We start from the raw sequence: 18,534 nt of genomic DNA, 5'->3' as shown, positions 1-18,534 counted from the left end.
AGAAGGGTGCAACTCTCGCTCTCTTGAAGACGGAAGGGACGTAGCCAGCGGTCAGGGATGAGTTGATGAGCGAGGTGAGGTAAGGGAGGAGGTCTCCGGAAATGGTCTGGAGAAGAGAGGAGGGGATAGGGTCAAGCGGGCAGGTTGTAGGGCGGCCGGCCGTCACAAGACGCGAGATTTCATCTGGAGAGAGAGGGGAGAAAGAGGTCAGAGCACAGGGTAGGGCAGTGTGAGCAGAACCAGCGGTGTCGTTTGACTTAGCAAACGAGGATCGGATGTCGTCGACCTTCTTTTCAAAATGGTTGACGAAGTCATCTGCAGAGAGGGAGGAGGGGGGGGGGGGGGAGGAGGATTCAGGAGGGAGGAGAAGGTTGCAAAGAGCTTCCTAGGGTTAGAGGCAGATGCTTGGAATTTAGTGTGGTAGAAAGTGGCTTTAGCAGCAGAGAGAGAAGAGGAAAATGTAGAGAGGAGGGAGTGAAAGGATGTCAGGTCCGCAGGGAGGCGAGTTTTCCTCCATTTCCGCTCGGCTGCCCGGAGCCCTGTTCTGTGAGCTCGCAATGAGTCGTCGAGCCACGGAGCGGGAGGGGAGGACCGAGCCGGCCTGGAGGATAGGGGACATAGAGAGTCAAAGGATGCAGAAAGGGAGGAGAGGAGGGTTGAGGAGGCAGAATCAGGAGATAGGTTGGAGAAGGTTTGAGCAGAGGAAGAGATGATAGGATGGAAGAGGAGAGAGTAGCGGGGGAGAGAGAGAGCGAAGGTTGGGACGGCGCGATACCATCCGAGTAGGGGCAGTGTGGGAAGTGTTGGATGAGAGCGAGAGGGAAAAGGATACAAGGTAGTGGTCGGAGACTTGGAGGGGAGTTGCAACGAGGTTAGTGGAAGAACAGCATCTAGTAAAGATGAGGTCGAGCGTATTTCCTGCCTTGTGAGTAGGGGGAAGGTGAGAGGGTGAGGTCAAAAGAGGAGAGGAGTGGAAAGAAGGAGGCAGAGAGGAATGAGTCAAAGGTAGGCGTGGGGAGAGGTTAAAGTCGCCCAGAACTGTGAGAGGTGAGCCGTCCTCAGGAAAGGAGCTTATCAAGGCATCAAGCTCATTGATGAACTCTCCGAGGGAACCTGGAGGGCGATAAATGATAAGGATGTTAAGCTTGAAAGGGCTGGTAACTGTGACAGCATGGAATTCAAAGGAGGCGATAGACAGATGGGTAAGGGGAGAAAGAGAGAATGACCACTTGGGAGAGATGAGGATCCCGGTGCCACCACCCCGCTGACCAGAAGCTCTCGGGGTGTGCGAGAACACGTGGGCAGACGAAGAGAGAGCAGTAGGAGTAGCAGTGTTGTCTGTGGTGATCCATGTTTCCGTCAGTGCCAAGAAGTCGAGGAACTGGAGGGAGACATAGGCGGAGATGAACTCTGCCTTGTTGGCCGCAGATCGGCAGTTCCAGAGGCTACCGGAGACCTGGAACTCCACGTGGGTCGTGCGCGCTGGGACCACCAGATTAGGGTGGCCGCGGCCACGCGGTGTGGAGCGTTTGTATGGTCTGTGCAGAGAGGAGAGAACAGGGATAGACAGACACATAGTTGACAGGCTACACAAGAGGCTACGCTAATGCAAAGGAGATTGGAATGACAAGTGGACTACACGTCACGAGTGTTCAGAGAGTTAAGCTTACGTAGCAAGAATCTTATTGACTAAAATGATTAAAATGATACAGTACTGCTGAAGTAGGCTAGCTGGCAGAGGCTGCGTTGTTGACTAAGTAGGCTAGTTGGCATTGGCTGCGTTGTTGACACTACACTAATCAAGTCGTTCCGTTGAGTGTAATAGTTTCTACTGTGCTGCTATTCGGGGCTAGCTGGCTAGCTAGCAGTGATGATTACGTTACGTTGCGTTGAAAGAACGACAATAGCTGGCTAGTTAACCTAGGAAATCGCTCTAGACTACACAATTATCTTTGATACAAAGACGGCTATGTAGCTAGCTATGTAGCTAGCTACGATCAAACAAATCAAGCCGTTGTACTGTAATGAAATGAAATGAAAATGTGATACTACCTGTGGAGCGAAGCGAAATGCGACCGGATTGTTGAGTGCAGAAGTTCTGTTCGGTAGACGTTGGCTAGCTGTTGGCTAGCTAGCAGAGTCTCCTATGTTAAGGACGACATAAAACTACACACTCTAAACTACACAATTATCTTGGGTACGAAGACAGCAAAGACAACTATGTAGCTAGCTAACACTACACTAATCAAGTCGTTCAGTTGAGTGTAATAGTTGTGCTGCTAATCGGTAGACGGTGGACTAGCTAACGGTGGACGTTAGCTAGCTGGCTAGCTGCAGGGCAGTGTAGACTGCGTTAGGACGACGAAATACGATAATTACGCAATTATCTATGATACAAAGACGGCTGTGTAGCTAGCTAAGAAGGAATTGCTAAGATTAGACAAATCAAACCGTTGTACTATAATGAAATGTAATGAAATGTAATACTACCTGCGGACCGAGTGCAGATGCGAGTGCAGATGCGACCGCTCGCTCCAACCCGGAAGCACTTTAGTGCTATCATACTCTAATTTCACTGATTTCAAAACTTGATCCTCCAAAGAGTGGAGAGCAACACTTAGCTGCAGCTTCACTACACAATACATTTAAAAAAGCTGCGTTCGACAGGATTACCAACACAGACTGACCATCTCAAATAGACAGAAGACTTCTATAGTGCAGAAGCTCTCCTCTCTTAACATGTCCAGCCCACTTATTATCTCAGCCAATCATGGCTAGTGGGAAGGTTGCTTACTTTTTCTGCGACTTAACCAACAAGGCTCGTAATTTAACAATTTTATTTATATTTACAGATGGCATACAAGTTTGGTAGTAAGGCACATGAAAGTTCCCATGTTCGAGAAGGCATTTCTGGCAAAAAAACATTCAAACGGCTCTCCTGTGAAGTCGTGACTTGTGACATACAGTGGGGCAAAAAAGTATTTAGTCAGCCATCAATTGTGCAAGTTCTCCCACTTACAAAGATGAGAGAGGTCTGTAATTTTGGCGGCGTAGTGTGTTACTGAAGGTAGGCTTTGTTACTTTGGTCCCAGCTCTCTGCAGGTCATTCACTATGTGCCCCCATGTGGTTCTGGGATTTTTGCTCACCGTTCTTGTGATCATTTTGACCCCACGGGATGAGATCTTGCGTGGAGCCCCAGATCGAGGGAGATTATCAGTGGTCTTGTATGTCTTCCATTTCCTAATAATTGCTCCCACAGTTGATTTCTTCAAACCAAGCTGCTTACTTACTGCAGATTCAGTTTTCCCAGCCTGGTGCAGGTCTACAATTTTGTTTCTGGTGTCCTTTGACAGCTCTTTGGTCTTGGCCATAGTGGAGTTTGGAGTGTGACTGTTTGAGGTTGTGGACAGGTGTCTTTTATACTGATAACAAGTTCAAACAGGTGCCATTAATACAGGTAACGAGTGGAGGACAGAGAAGCCTCTTAAAGACGAAGTTACAGATCTGTGAGAGCCAGAAATATTGCTTGTTTGTATGTGACCAAATACTTTTTTCCCACCATAATTTGCAAATAAATTCATAAAAAATCCTACAATGTGATTTTCTGGATTTTTTTTTTGTCTGTCATAGTTGAAGTGTACCTATGATGAAAATTACAGGCCTCTCTCATCTTTTTAAGTGGGAGAACTTGCACAATTGGTGGCTGACTAAATACTTTTTTGCCCCACTGATGCCTAGTTTCCTAAATCGGGTCACATTTATCTCAAAGACTAAAAGCAACTTTCTCAGTTAGAGAGGAGTAAGACTTACAAGTACCAACAGGCTCCTACTGTTAGCTAACTGGCTAAAGGCTGACATCCATCCTGCTCTCCATTTCAGTGTAGGTTGTCTGGGCCACCTGTGGCCAAACTCAGCAACTCTCCACTGTGATTGAACACTTCTGATAAAAACCACAGCAGCCTCCATTACCCAGTGATCCAACACATTACATAGTTAGCCCAGGGATGTTATTTTCCAGTGGGCAAGAGTCTCCCGCCCCAGCCCCAATGAATACCCCACTCAGAACAGTCTGTATTGTTGTGTTGCCTCCAGACAGAAAGGACTGAGGATCATCATGCTTTTCCTGTTGCACGAGTTGGGGAGAGAGAGAAAGTGTCAAATGTGAAAAGATCTAAGGGACTCCTCAGACAGGTATGCACATTTTTATTGCTGTGGAAGACGAGCCCTCTTCATAATTTAGTGCCTCATCATCCTTTATTTCTTTTCTATGTGCTAGCACTTTTACAGAGCTCACTACATTTTAAAATATTTTGTTCGACTCTACAAAACACTGTCATGGAGTACCTATGAGGACAAAAAAAAACTTGGTGTGTTAATGCCCATGTTAATTCTTCAAATGCAGAATTTTTATATACAATTCTTCCTATTCTTCACTTTTTTTTCATGAATATGTAATCACAGGTTCAGTAAGGGAATACAATACTTGAGAAGCCCCCCCTTTATGTTGAGGTGAACATTTTTGTTTTTATTTGGATTTACTTTCAAGGATGTTACGAGGATGTTCTTGGCATGTCATCTAAGCTGCTTTCTGCTGTTTTTTCCATTCATTGCATAAGATTAAATAATGCACCTAACTCACCTTTGCAGCTGTTCACTTCCATTCTTTACCTTTACTTAACTAGGCAAGTCAGTCAAGAACAAATTCATATTTTCAATGACAGCCTAGGAACAGTGGGTTAACTGCCTGTTCAGGGGCAGAATGACAGATTTGTACCTTGTCAGCTCAGGGATTTGAACTTGCAACCTTTCAGTTACTAGTCCAATGCTCTAACCACTAGGCTACCCTGACACCTACAAGCATGGCCAACACTGTGGAATTGTTCCTTACAACCCATAGGGAACTTCCAATGTTCAGTCTCTCAGGATCTGATTGAATGGTAATTTGAACCCAAGGAATCAACCGTTGCTATTCTGGTGTTCTATAAGCCAAAATAAGCAGGTGTTACATAGCAAAGGCACTGTTGAGCAATATAAATTATGCAGTCTTTTGTTGTTGTTTTTTTAGAGTAGAGCCTGAACAAAAGGCAAATATTGAAATTGAAAGTTAAATCTAAGAGATGGCATTAGAATACAGGTCATAGTAGTTTTTTACTGACATGTTTCAATTTTTTCCAACGGTAAAGAAAAATGTAATTAAAATATTGCACATTCTACTTCTTAACAACATAATTAACACTTCTTACAAGAGAATAGAGAGAATGGATGCTAGGTTTTGGCCCTCCTGACTCTCATGAAATTTAGAATCTGGTAGCACTGATAGTTATTTGATCTCTAGATGCAATGTAAATCCAATAGATTTCCCTTTGTGAACTGAAAAATAAAAATGTGGATTATTGACCCTGTGTAAAAGTCAGTATTTGAAATGTCTTCAATTTTGCTCAGGGTTGTGTTATCGACACTAGGCGCAGGTTGTGTATGGTCATTTCAACCCTGCTATTTCTATAGGGATGTTATGGCTTAGAAATGCAACTAGCTTAATTCCAATTCATTCATTCATTCATTTCATAGTCTAACCTAACAGCCAGAGGGTGAAATTAAAGACTCTCAAACCTTTGTCTTAAAATGGCAATTGTGAATTGCCTCATGTCTTATGTGTTTGTTATCCCCCTGTACATGCAGTCTAAATAGAGTTCAGGTCACCCCTTTCCCTGTCTACCCATCCAATGTGCTGTATGTGCTCTAAAATGCTTATGGACAGATCAGAAAGGCCTTGAACTTATAAGGAGAGCTGTCAGTTAGGAGGAGAAATAGAAACCAATCGTGGGGTGAAAAGCCTCCGCGGTTACAAACTGACACAGGCCGTGAGAGAGATGAGAGATCCAGCTCTCGTTTGTGGTTTGGGAGAATCTCTCTCTTGCTCTCTCCTCCTGCTCTCTCATTCTCCTCCTTTCTTCCTCTCTCTTCTCTATTTCCCTCGCTCCTCTCTCTCTCCCTCTATCTCTTTACAGTTCAGTTCGTGCTACATCCTTCAATTCTATGGAGCATTACTGCAGCCGAGTGACAGACCCGAAAAATGAAAGACAGACCTCATCATCAGTTTCTCAGTCAATCATTCTGATGGCCGGAGCATCTTATCATCCTCTCATAGAGGGGCATTCAGTTATGTCAATCACATCTCTCTACAGTATGTGGTCTGGAGGTTTATATCTTCACAAATGCAACTGATGAGGATATCCTTGGCTGTTATTTTATTATTTTTACATTTTACATTTAAGTCATTTAGCAGACGCTCTTATCCAGAGCGACTTACAAATTGGTGCGTTCACCTTAAGACATCCAGTGGAACAGCCACTTTACAATAGTGCATCTAAATCTTTTAAGGGGGTGAGAAGGATTACTTTATCCTATCCTAGGTATTCCTGAAAGAGGTGGGGTTTCAGGTGTCTCCGGAAGGTGGTGATTGACTCCGCTGTCCTGGCGTCGTGAGGGAGTTTGTTCCACCATTGGGGGGCCAGAGCAGCGAACAGTTTTGACTGGGCTGCGCGGGAACTGTACTTCCTCAGTGGTAGGGAGGCGAGCAGGCCAGAGGTGGATGAACGCAGTGCCCTTGTTTGGGTGTAGGGCCTGATCAGAGCCTGGAGGTACTGAGGTGCCGTTCCCCTCACAGCTCCGTAGGCAAGCACCATGGTCTTGTAGCGGATGCGAGCTTCAACTGGAAGCCAGTGGAGAGAGCGGAGGAGCGGGGTGACGTGAGAGAACTTGGGAAGGTTGAACACCAGACGGGCTGCGGCGTTCTGGATGAGTTGTAGGGTTTAATGGCACAGGCAGGGAGCCCAGCCAACAGCGAGTTGCAGTAATCCAGACGGGAGATGACAAGTGCCTGGATTAGGACCTGCGCTGCTTCCTGTGTGAGGCAGGGTCGTACTCTGCGGATGTTGTAGAGCATGAACCTACAAGAACGGGCCACCGCCTTGATGTTAGTTGAGAACGACAGGGTGTTGTCCAGGATCACGCCAAGGTTCTTAGCGCTCTGGGAGGAGGACACAATGGAGTTGTCAACCGTGATGGCGAGATCATGGAACGGGCAGTCCTTCCCGGGAGGAAGAGCAGCTCCGTCTTGCCGAGGTTCAGCTTGAGGTGGTGATCCGTCATCCACACTGATATGTCTGCCAGACATGCAGAGATGCAATTCGCCACCTGGTCATCAGAAGGGGGAAAGGAGAAGATTAATTGTGTGTCGTCTGCATAGCAATGATAGGAGAGACCATGTGAGGTTATGACAGAGCCAAGTGACTTGGTGTATAGCGAGAATAGGAGAGGGCCTAGAACAGAGCCCTGGGGACGCCAGTGGTGAGAGCGCGTGGTGAGGAGACAGATTCTCGCCACGCCACCTGGTAGGAGCGACCTGTCAGGTAGGACGCAATCAAGCGTGGGCCGCGCTGGAGATGCCCAACTCGGAGAGGGTGGAGAGGAGGATCTGATGGTTCACAGTATCGAAGGCAGCCGATAGGTCTAGAAGGATGAGAGCAGAGGAGAGAGAGTTAGCTTTAGCAGTGCGGAGGGCCTCCGTGATACAGAGAAGAGCAGTCTCAGTTGAATGACTAGTCTTGAAACCTGACTGATTTGGATCAAGAAGGTCATTCTGAGAGAGATAGCGGGAGAGCTGGCCAAGGACGGCACGTTCAAGAGTTTTGGAGAGAAAAGAAAGAAGGGATACTGGTCTGTAGTTGTTGACATCGGAGGGATCGAGTGTAGGTTTTTTCAGAAGGGTGCAACTCTCGCTCTCTTGAAGACAGAAGGGACGTAGCCAGCGGTCAGGGATGAGTTGATGAGCGAGGTGAGGTAAGGGAGAAGGTCTCCGGAAATGGTCTGGAGAAGAGAGGAGGGAATAGGGTCAAGCGGGCAGGTTGTTGGGCGGCCGGCCGTCACAAGACGCGAGATTTCATCTGGAGAGAGAGGGGAGAAAGAGGTCAGAGCACAGGGTAGGGCAGTGTGAGCAGAACCAGCGGTGTCGTTTGACTTAGCAAATGAGGATCGGATGTCATCGACCTTCTTTTCAAAATGGTTGACGAAGTCATCTGCGGAGAGGGAGGAGGGGGGTAGGGGGAGGAGGATTCAGGAGGGAGGAGAAGGTGGCAAAGAGCTTCCTAGGGTTAGAGGCAGATGCTTGGACTTTAGAGTGGTAGAAAGTGGCTTTAGCAGCAGAGACAGAAGAGGAAAATGTAGAGAGGAGGGAGTGAAAGGATGCCAGGTCCGCAATTATTATTATGTTCACCATTGTCTGATGTCAGCTAAAATGTACAAATAAACTGCTCAAAAAATAAAGGGAACACTTAAACAACACAATCTAACTCCAAGTCAATCACACTTCTGTGAAATCAAACTGTCCACTTAGGAAGCAACACTGATTGACAATACATTTCACATGCTGTTGTGCAAATGGAATAGACAACAGGTGGAAATTATAGGCAATTAGCAATACACGCCCAATAAAGGAGTGGTTCTGCAGGTGGTGACCACAGACCACTTCTCAGTTCCTATGCTTCCTGGCTGTTTTGGTCACTTTTGAATGCTGGCGGTTCTTTTAATCTAGTGGTAGCATGAGATTGAGTTTACAACCCACAGAAGTGGCTCAGGTAGTGCACTTCATCCAGGATGGAACATCAATGCGAGCTGTGGCAAGAAGGTTTGCTGTGTCTGTCAGCGTAGTGTCCAGAGCATGGAGGCACTAACAGGAGACAGGCCAGTACATCAGGAGACGTGGAGGTGGGCAACAACCCAGCAGCAGGACTGCTACCTCCGCCTTTGTGCAAGGAGGAGCAGGAGGAGCACTGCCAGAGCCCTGCAAAATGACCTCCAGCAGGCCACAAATGTGTATGTGTCTGCTCAAACGGTCAGAAACAGACTCCATGAGGCTGGTATGAGGGCCCGACGTCCACAGGTGGGAGTTGTGCTTACAGCCCAACACCGTGCAGGACGTTTGGCATTTGCCAGAGAACACCAAGATTGGCAAATTCGCTACTGGCGCCCTGTGCTCTTCACAGATGAAAGCAGGTTCACACTGAGCACATGTGACAGACGTGACAGAGTCTGGAGACGCTGTGGAGAACGTTCTGCTGCCTGCAACATCCTCCAGCATGACCGGTTTGGCGGTGGGTCAGTCATGGTGTGGGGTGGCATTTCTTTGGGGGGCCGCACAGCCCTCCATGTGCTCAACAGAGGTAGCCTGACTGCCATTAGGTACCGAGAGGAGATCCTCAGACCCCTTGTGAGACCATATGCTGGTGCGGTTGGCCCTGGGTTCCTCCTAAATGCAAGACAATTCTAGACCTCATGTGGCTGGAGTGTGTCAGCAGTCCCTGCAAGAGGAAGGCATTGATGCTATGGACTGGCCCGCCCGTTCCCCAGACCTGAATCCAATTGAGAACATCTGGGACATCATGTCTCGCTCCATCCACCAATGCCACGTTGCACCACAGACTGTCCAGGAGTTGGCGGATGCTTTAGTCCAGGTCTGGGAGGAGATCCCTCAGGAGACCATCCGCCACCTCATCAGGAGCATGCCCAGGCGTTGTAGGGAGTTCATACAGGCACGTGGAGGTCACACAAACTACTGAGCCTCATTTTGACTTGTTTTAAGGACATTACATCAAAGTTGGATCGGCCTGTAGTGTGGTTTTCCACTTAAATATTGAGTGTGACTCCAAATCCAGACCTTCATGGGTTGATTAACTTGATTTCCATTGATCATTTTTGTGTGATTTTGTTGTCAGCACATTCAAATATGTAAAGAAAATGTATTTAATAAGAATATTTCATTCATTCAGATCTAGGATGTGTTATTTTAGTTTTCCCTTTATTTTTTTGAGCAGTGTACAGTGGGGAAAAAAGTATTTAGTCAGCCACCAATTGTGCAAGTTCTCCCACTTAAAAAGATGAGAGAGGCCTGTAATTTTCATCATAGGTACACTTAAACTATGACAGACAAAATCAGAAGGAAAAAAATCCAGAAAATCACATTGTAGAATTTTTTATGAAATTATTTGCAAATTATGGTGGGAAAAAAGTATTTGGTCACCTACAAACAAGCAAGATTTCTGGCTCTCACAGACCTGTAACTTCTTCTTTAAGAGGCTCCTCTGTCCTCCACTTGTTACCTGTATTAATGGCACCTGTTTGAACTTGTTATCAGTTTAAAAGACACCTGTCCACAACAACTATCTGGCGTAGCTTTCTATAATTCCTCCGGATATTTTGGAGGCATTTCTGAACATGGCGTCAATGTAAACCGAGATTTGTGGAAATAAATATGCATATTATTTTAACATAAATGTATTGTGTAACATGTCATATGAGTGTCATCTGATGAAGATTTTTAAAAGGTTAGTGATTCATTTTATCTCTAATCCTGCTTTTGTGACTCTATCTTTGGCTGGAAAAAATGGCTGTGTTTTTTTCTTGATTTGGTGGTGGTCTAACATAAATATATGGTGGGTTTTCGCTGTAAAACATTTTAAAAATCGGACATGATGGGTAGATGAACAAGAACTTTATCTTTCATTTGCTGTATTGGACTTGTTAATGTGTGTAAATTAAATATTTCTAAAGAATATTTTTGAATTCCCCGCGCCACCTTTTCAGCTGAATGGGGGGGTGGGAGTTCCCCTGTACAGGGATCAACATCAGGGGAAATTTCAGAGTGACAACTAAAAATACAACGTCGTAACATTAAACATTCTTGAAAATGCAAGTGTCTTACACCCTTCAAAAGATTAGAATCTTCGTAATCAAACTCCGTTTTCCAATTTAAAATAGCTATTACAAAGAACAAATACCATGCTTTTGTTTGAGATGAACAACAGAAACATTTTCCGCCATGACAGTTTTTACACATTCACATCTGAAGGTAAAATTATGACTTACATTCTGATATTTTATAGCTTTATAGCTTTTATAGCTTAAATCGAAACATTTTGTAACCTGTTTGTGCAGTGAATTCCATCTCTATCAATTTTTTACGGAGCATTCGACGTAATTACACATGGTACCATCGTTTATCTAGTCATGGTTGGTTTCAGCGCATTCCTCTGGATGTTTGCAACACAGCCAAACGTCATTGTTTTTTTTGCGCAGAGTATTTCCCGAAGTGAACTGATTTGAAGACAACAAGCACCTTGTGCACCAATCATAGATACCCAATGAGCTGAGGTAAACGCCAGTATGTAATAGTTTTGGGTTGGAGCACCATTCCTTGCGTAACGAACTCCATTTTCGCCTTACCGATCAGAGGAGTTGCTGTGAGGCTTGTTATGCGCAGCTGTATTTCGGAAAGTTGTATTTTCAACGAAGATATCATGGCGAATAAATCAGGAAAAGCAAAGTCAAAGTCTAAAGTAAAAGTGAAAAGTAAAAGTGAGACAGATTTTTATTTGAGGAATCTTTGAGTGTTATGATTCAAACAGGAACTGAGGAGCTGATTCTGCAAGGACAGGACGCACTTCTGGACGGGTAAGTGCTAATGCCGTTTTATGAAATGTAAATATATATAATATATATATATATTTTTTTGTAATGAAATGTGTGGTTTGTTTGTGTGTGTGTGTTGGTTTGTTTGGGTGTGTGATATATATATATATATATATTCCATGTCAGTTATATATATTTTCCATGTCAGATTATGTTTTCAATTTTTTTATTAAAATGGAATGGAGTAGAACAGCAAACAAACACATGGCCACTGCGCCTGCTACTCCTCTTCATTTCCATATGAAATAGCCATTGGGTGCTGTTCAGGGGAGGGCAGGCCCACAACAATGGCCGGAGTTGAATGGAACAGCACTTCACCTGAGTGACTGGTCCCTTTGCTCAATACAATAAATAAACATGTCTGTTTATTTTATGTGATGATAAAAGTCTCATACAATACAAATATTTTTTAAATGTTTTCTTTCACAGTGATAGTGACTCCGACTGGGAGCCCCCGGTGCCAAGCTGCCTGCTCTACCTCTGCCCCCAGTGGTGTTCATATGCCACAGTTCATTACTGCAGGCATTACTGTGCCTCAGGGCCAAAAGGGCACAGCATTGTGCCGTCGTTGTGTTCTGTGTCGCATGAACTGCACCATTTGTTCAGTTTTGCTCTGCTTTACATCAGAAAGAGACTGTTATGGGACATGGCGCAGGCAGCAAAATATTGTGTCGAGGACTTCCAAAGGGTGTACTGTTTTTAAAAATATTTTTTATTTTTATTTTTTGTGTGTGTGTGTGTTAGAATTGCTTTTTGATATGTTGTATATAGTTATTTGCACTGTTGTATATAATTATAGGTCATTTCACCAATTCGGCCACTTGGGAACATTTGGGCAACTTGTGTGGGACACCTGGGTGACTTCATGCTAAATGTAATGTAGCTCACCCATTCCTGAAGTTATCAGTCTGAAACTTTGCACACCTACAGTTGCCCTCTTGTGTTATCCATCAAAATTATCTCCAGCATCCTATCTGACTGTGTGGCTATTATAGTACATGTGAAAGATGATACTACAACAATAAAAAAACAGAAAACGTATGCTCTTTCTTTCTCTTTTCTTCCACCAGATCTACTGTGTTATATTCTCCTACATTCAATTAACATTTCCACAAACTTCAGAATGTTTCCATTCAAATGAAACCAATAATATGCATATCCTTGCCTCTGGGGCTGAGCTACAGGCAGTTAGATTAGGGTATGTCTTCAGGCGGAAATTGAGAACAAAGGGATGCAGCCATAACAGGCTAAAGCTATCTCGAGCAAAACCCATTTACTTGACCATCTGCCCCAACTAACTGAAGATAGTGTAAACCATCCCTTTACAGAAACACATAATTTAACAGAACAGACATTTTTTACTATTAGTTAAGGAGATAATTATATATAAGTATATAATACTAATATCAAACAAATCAGGTAAATACGTAATTTTCTCTCACATTCCCCTCTGAAAAAAAACTCAGTTTATTTTATAAAAATGTAAGGGTACAAGCATTACATAATTATTGTTAAACATACATTTAAACCAACCAAATACATATTTCTGGTGCCTGACATTTCATCCATGGTAAACAACTTTTGGTTGCTGAGTTTTAGACCTTCTTTATCTTCATGGCCAATCTGGAACAGAAAATGAATCAACATAAAAACACACAAAAGCTTCATTACAGCAAATAGGACAGTCATCACGCTGACCCCATGCAAAATAGTAGAGGTCAGCATAATGAAAATGTCCACCCTTGCCATTCATAGATTTTTAACCCCAACATCATCAACCTTATTTGGGACATACTGAGTGAACCATTAGTTCAATACCCTTCACCGTAAGATCAGGGTATGTAATCAGGAATGGGAAATATGTCTAGAAAATCAGGCATTCTATCATTTATAGATACATCATCATCATCATCTCTTCCTCATCCTCAGATACAGAATGATCATCAATCAATGGCATAGTGAGGGCAGTATCCAGCACTTTACAACAAAGCTTTTTAACACAGACAATGAGAAATAGCACAGCAAAAAAATTACTTGTCCATAAATGAGCCAATGGAAAACAGTTGCTGAATCCAAACCGATTCCAATCGTTGTCTGGTTGGTGTTCTTTTGCGAGATCGCCTCAGATCTTTCAGATGTTCCACAACAATAGTCAAGTTACCCTCACCTTAGGGTATGAATATACATTTACATTACATTTAAGTCATTTAGCAGACGCTCTTATCCAGAGCGACTTACAAATTGGTGCGTTCACCTTAAGACATCCAGTGGAACAGCCACTTTACAATAGTGCATCTAAATATTTTAAGGGGGGTGAGAAGGATTACTTTATCCTATCCTAGGTATTCCTGAAAGAGGTGGGGTTTCAGGTGTCTCCGGAAGGTGGTGATTGACTCCGCTGTCCTGGCGTCGTGAGGGAGTTTGTTCCACCATTGGGGGGCCAGAGCAGCGAACAGTTTTGACTGGGCTGCGCAGGAACTGTACTTCCTCAGTGGTAGGGAGGCGAGCAGGCCAGAGGTGGATGAACGCAGTGCCCTTGTTTGGGTGTAGGGCCTGATCAGAGCCTGGAGGTACTGAGGTGCCGTTCCCTCACAGCTCCGTAGGCAAGCACCATGGTCTTGTAGCGGATGCGAGCTTCAACTGGAAGCCAGTGGAGAGAGCGGAGGAGCGGGGTGACGTGAGAGAACTTGGGAAGGTTGAACACCAGACGGGCTGCGGCGTTCTGGATGAGTTGTAGGGGTTTAATGGCACAGGCAGGGAGCCCAGCCAACAGCGAGTTGCAGTAATCCAGACGGGAGATGACAAGTGCCTGGATTAGGACCTGCGCTGCTTCCTGTGTGAGGCAGGGTCGTACTCTGCGGATGTTGTAGAGCATGAACCTACAAGAACGGGCCACCGCCTTGATGTTAGTTGAGAACGACAGGGTGTTGTCCAGGATCACGCCAAGGTTCTTAGCGCTCTGGGAGGAGGACACAATGGAGATGTCAAAATATAGAGCATTGTTGACCTATCATTTGGCACACTCCTCCCCTTCTCGTGCTAGTAACATGTCAAGTGCTACTCTATTCTGTATAGCCTTGACGCGAACTGCTTGAAATTCCAGTCTCATTCTCAAAAATCCTGAAGTGTTTAAAGCATCAGCATGCTTCGGTTCAGCTGCCGCCTAGCCAAGTCAAGAAATCTGTAATTAATTTTGATGTTTTTCCTGAGAAATCTTAGTTGTGCAATTTTACATTGCATCCTACCTGGCAGGCCGCTCCTACCAGGTGGCGTGGTGAGGATCTGTGTGTGCACCACATACTCTCACTACTGGTGTCCCCCATGGCTCGGTTTTAGGCCCTCTCTATATACCAAGTCATATCCTCACATGGACTCTCTTATCTTTGCTATGCAATGACACTCACCTACTTTTCTCCTTACCCCCTTCTGACACCCAGGTGGTGACACGCATCTCTGCGTTACTGGCAGATATCTCAACTTGGATGTCGGCCCACCACTTCAAGCTCAACCTCGACAAGAAGGAACTGCTCTTCATCCCCGGGATGGCCTGCTTGCTCAAAGACCTCTCCATCACAGTTGACAACTACACAGTGTCACCCTCCCAGAGTGCAAAGAAACTTGGCGTGACCTTGGACAACACCCTGTCGCTCTCTGCAAACATGAAACATCACACAGGAAGCAGCGCAGGTCCTAATCCAGGCTCTTGTCCTCTCCCATCTGGAATACTGCAACTTGCTGTTGGCTGGGCTCCCCGCTTGTGCCATCAAACCCCTGCAGCTTATCCAGACTGCAGTAGCCCGCCTGGTTTTCAACCTTCCCAAGTTCTCTCATGTCACCCCGCTCCTCCGCACACTCAACTGTTGAAGCTCACATCCACTACAAGACCATGGTGCTTACCTACGGAACAGCAAGAGGAACTGCCCCTCCCTACCTTTAGGCTATGCTCAAACCCTAGACGCCAACCTGAGCAGGTCTCTTGGCCCTCCCACCCCTACGGGAGGGCAGTTCCGGCTCAGTCTAGTCCAAGCTATTCTCTGTCCTGGCATCCCAATGGTGGAACCAGCTTCCCCTGGAAGCTAGGACAGTCCCTGCCCATCTTCCAAAAACATCTGAAACCTTTCCTCTTCAAACAGTATCTTAAATAATCCTCCTCCTCACTTTTTTCAAACACTTAACCAGCACTTGCACTTGACCCCCCCTTGTAGCTCTGACTCTACTGACAGCTACGTTATTGAGGAAAAATGTACTTTCTATGCCTGTGATATGTGGTTGTCCCACCTAGCTATCTTAAGATGAATGCACTAACTAAGTCGCTCTGGATAACAGAGTCTGCTAAATGACTAAAATGTAAATGAAAAATGAACAACGTAAGGCTATTATATCGTCTGAAATACTTTTTGTACATATTTGCACGAATTGAGTGTGAGATTGTGTTGACTGTTGACTACACACTGTTAAGTAAAAAAATGGATGCAGTATGCCACGGCTGAAACTATTTTTGTTGCGTTCAAGACAACTGAGAATTCGGTAATGAGCTCAGACTTGGAAAAATTGTGATGTCGGTGATCTTCAGGTTGGAGAAGTCGGAGCTCTAGGATGATTCCTGAATTTCTGACTTGTAATACTGAGTTGGATGACCATTCAAAACTATTTTTCCCAGTCGGAGCACGATTTTCTTCTGAGTTCCCTGTTGTCTTAATCACACCATCAGTTACAGCTTCATATGAACCGGAAAGGATTGTCTGTTGTTGTTTTGGGTTAACTTTAGCTAAGTAGCTAGCATTTGGAACAACTTATTTGGAGTAAACTTGTTTACCTTAGGCCTACACATGTATCGATTGAAGAGTCACCTGAAGCTTGAGAGGAAGGGGAGATGAAGCAGAGGAATGCAGTGCCGAGGCAGAGAGCTCGTAATGAGGACACCTGGCTACTACTCTGAACTGTGTATAGTGAGCTTTCTAGCACCACCTAAGTGGGTGCCATACATTGTGAAGGAGAAGTCCAGTGGTTGGTTCCAAGAGGAGCCCTCTAGAAGAATGTCACCAGACTCCATCTTCATCAACCATCTCCCTGAGCCATAAACTGTCCCTTTCCATCTTTGGAGGATGCATGCACTCATCCTTGGCCTCTATTGCATGACCTAGCCAACTATAGCTAAGCTACTCATGATGTATTGCTTGTTTGTGTTTTGTTTTGATGCGCTTTGAGATTATGAAAAGCGCTAATGAAATATACTAAATTATTATCATACCAAAAATGGTTTATTTTAGTAGAGCAAAAAGCTCTGACGAAGTCCAAAGGTCTGACACGTGAGCTTCAATAAAAAAAGTGATACTAGCAGGAGCAGTGTGTGGGTTTCTTTTTTCTTTAAATGTATCACCTTGTTACCAATCACCTGCAGCAAGATAGCACAGATGTATGAGTGCATTTTTAAATGTTGAAAGTGAAAACCACCAACAGTAGATGTAATGGTATCAAATATTTTGTTTTATTACAAACAAGAAACACTTTTTAATGAGAAAACCAAAATCCAATTTGGGTTTAAAAGAAGGACTTCCCCAAAAATAGTAGAAAATGAATAATTGAATAGCTATGAATAAAATACATACAAAATACATTAAAGTACTTCTTTATCATTGCCTCAAATTGTCATAAAGTGTGGTTCCCTGGCAGTCACCTCCTTCTCTCACCTCCACATCTGGGAGGGAAAGGAGGGCATGACCGGTGGGGTGATCTGTAGAAGGATAGGCTGGGAGTGCCAAAGTGAAACAGTAACAAGTGCAGCTTACCATTACATTCACCATAACAGGTTATGTGCAATGAAACTAGCTAGACTCATTCAAGCTGTAACCATTCAAGTAGAAACTAATATTGCATTGCATGAACATTACAATAAGCTCAACACAAATAAACTGACGTGACAAATCAGGAGAACTAGAAGAAAAGAAAGTGTTGGGACCAGCGCCACTGTGAAAATAGGAATGTAGCTAGGCACTGCTAGTGGCAGTGCATATCACAGTGGCAACAGAGTTAAATATGGCCGCATGACTTACTCAAAAACTTTTTTTGTGGCATTTCACCTACCAAGTTCGCCACTGAATGAAATGCCTGGTATTGTCATCAGACCCTCTAACAGTTGTTGCACATGCCATGGTATTTACAACAAGCAGCTAGCTAGCTAACTAGGCTAATGTTAAATATGAAGTTGTCGCTCAACAGCAAGCAAGTAACAGTGTAGCTAACGTTAGTGTCTGAACAGTTATATCTTCTAGTCCTAGTAAAGCACGTACAGTATCTAGCTAAAGACACGGCAGGCAGAAGGCTGCAGATCTGTTTACAGAAGAACAAAAACAACTTACATTTGAACACCACAGAAGCTTCTCTATTCATCATGTTATGTTCTGTTAATTACTGATGTCCCTTTAAGAATGGAGCCCCCTTGGTCATGCGCAGTGTTGTTCTATGTAATTCTGGTACTAACTCATTTTAGTAAATGTGAAGCTCCAGTTAGATTCCTTGTATTCAGAGTCTTTCTTATTATATAAATAAGTAATAAGAGCTAAGACACTGCACATCATCTTCCAAGTTGTTTTGTTGTTTACTTGAAGAGCTCTAGCTTTCAAAACACGCAGCACCCCTCTTCTAATGCATTGTAGCTGTGAAATTCCCTAAAAGTCTGCAGCGAATTCCATTAAATGAAAATCCGAAATTAGCATGATTAAAAGTAATTAAAAATATATAAATATTTGGACGAGCAATGTCAGCGTGGTATAGACTAAAATACAGTAGGCTAGAATGGAATAAAATACAGTATATGCATATGAGATGAGTAATGCAAAATATGTAAACATTATTAAAGTGGCCAGCGACTTCAAGTCTATGAATATAGGGCGGCAGCCTCTAAGGTGCTAGTGATGGCTATTTAACAGTCTGATGGCCTTGAGATTGAAGTTGTTGTTAAGTCTCTCGGTCCAAGCTTTGATGCACCTGTACTGACCTCGCCTTGT

Source organism: Oncorhynchus nerka, linkage group LG6 (assembly GCF_034236695.1).
Source record: "Oncorhynchus nerka isolate Pitt River linkage group LG6, Oner_Uvic_2.0, whole genome shotgun sequence".
Taxonomy (NCBI): Eukaryota; Metazoa; Chordata; class Actinopteri; order Salmoniformes; family Salmonidae; genus Oncorhynchus; species Oncorhynchus nerka.
The sequence above is the reverse complement of the archived record's forward strand: the minus strand, read 5'-3'. Positions refer to the sequence as shown.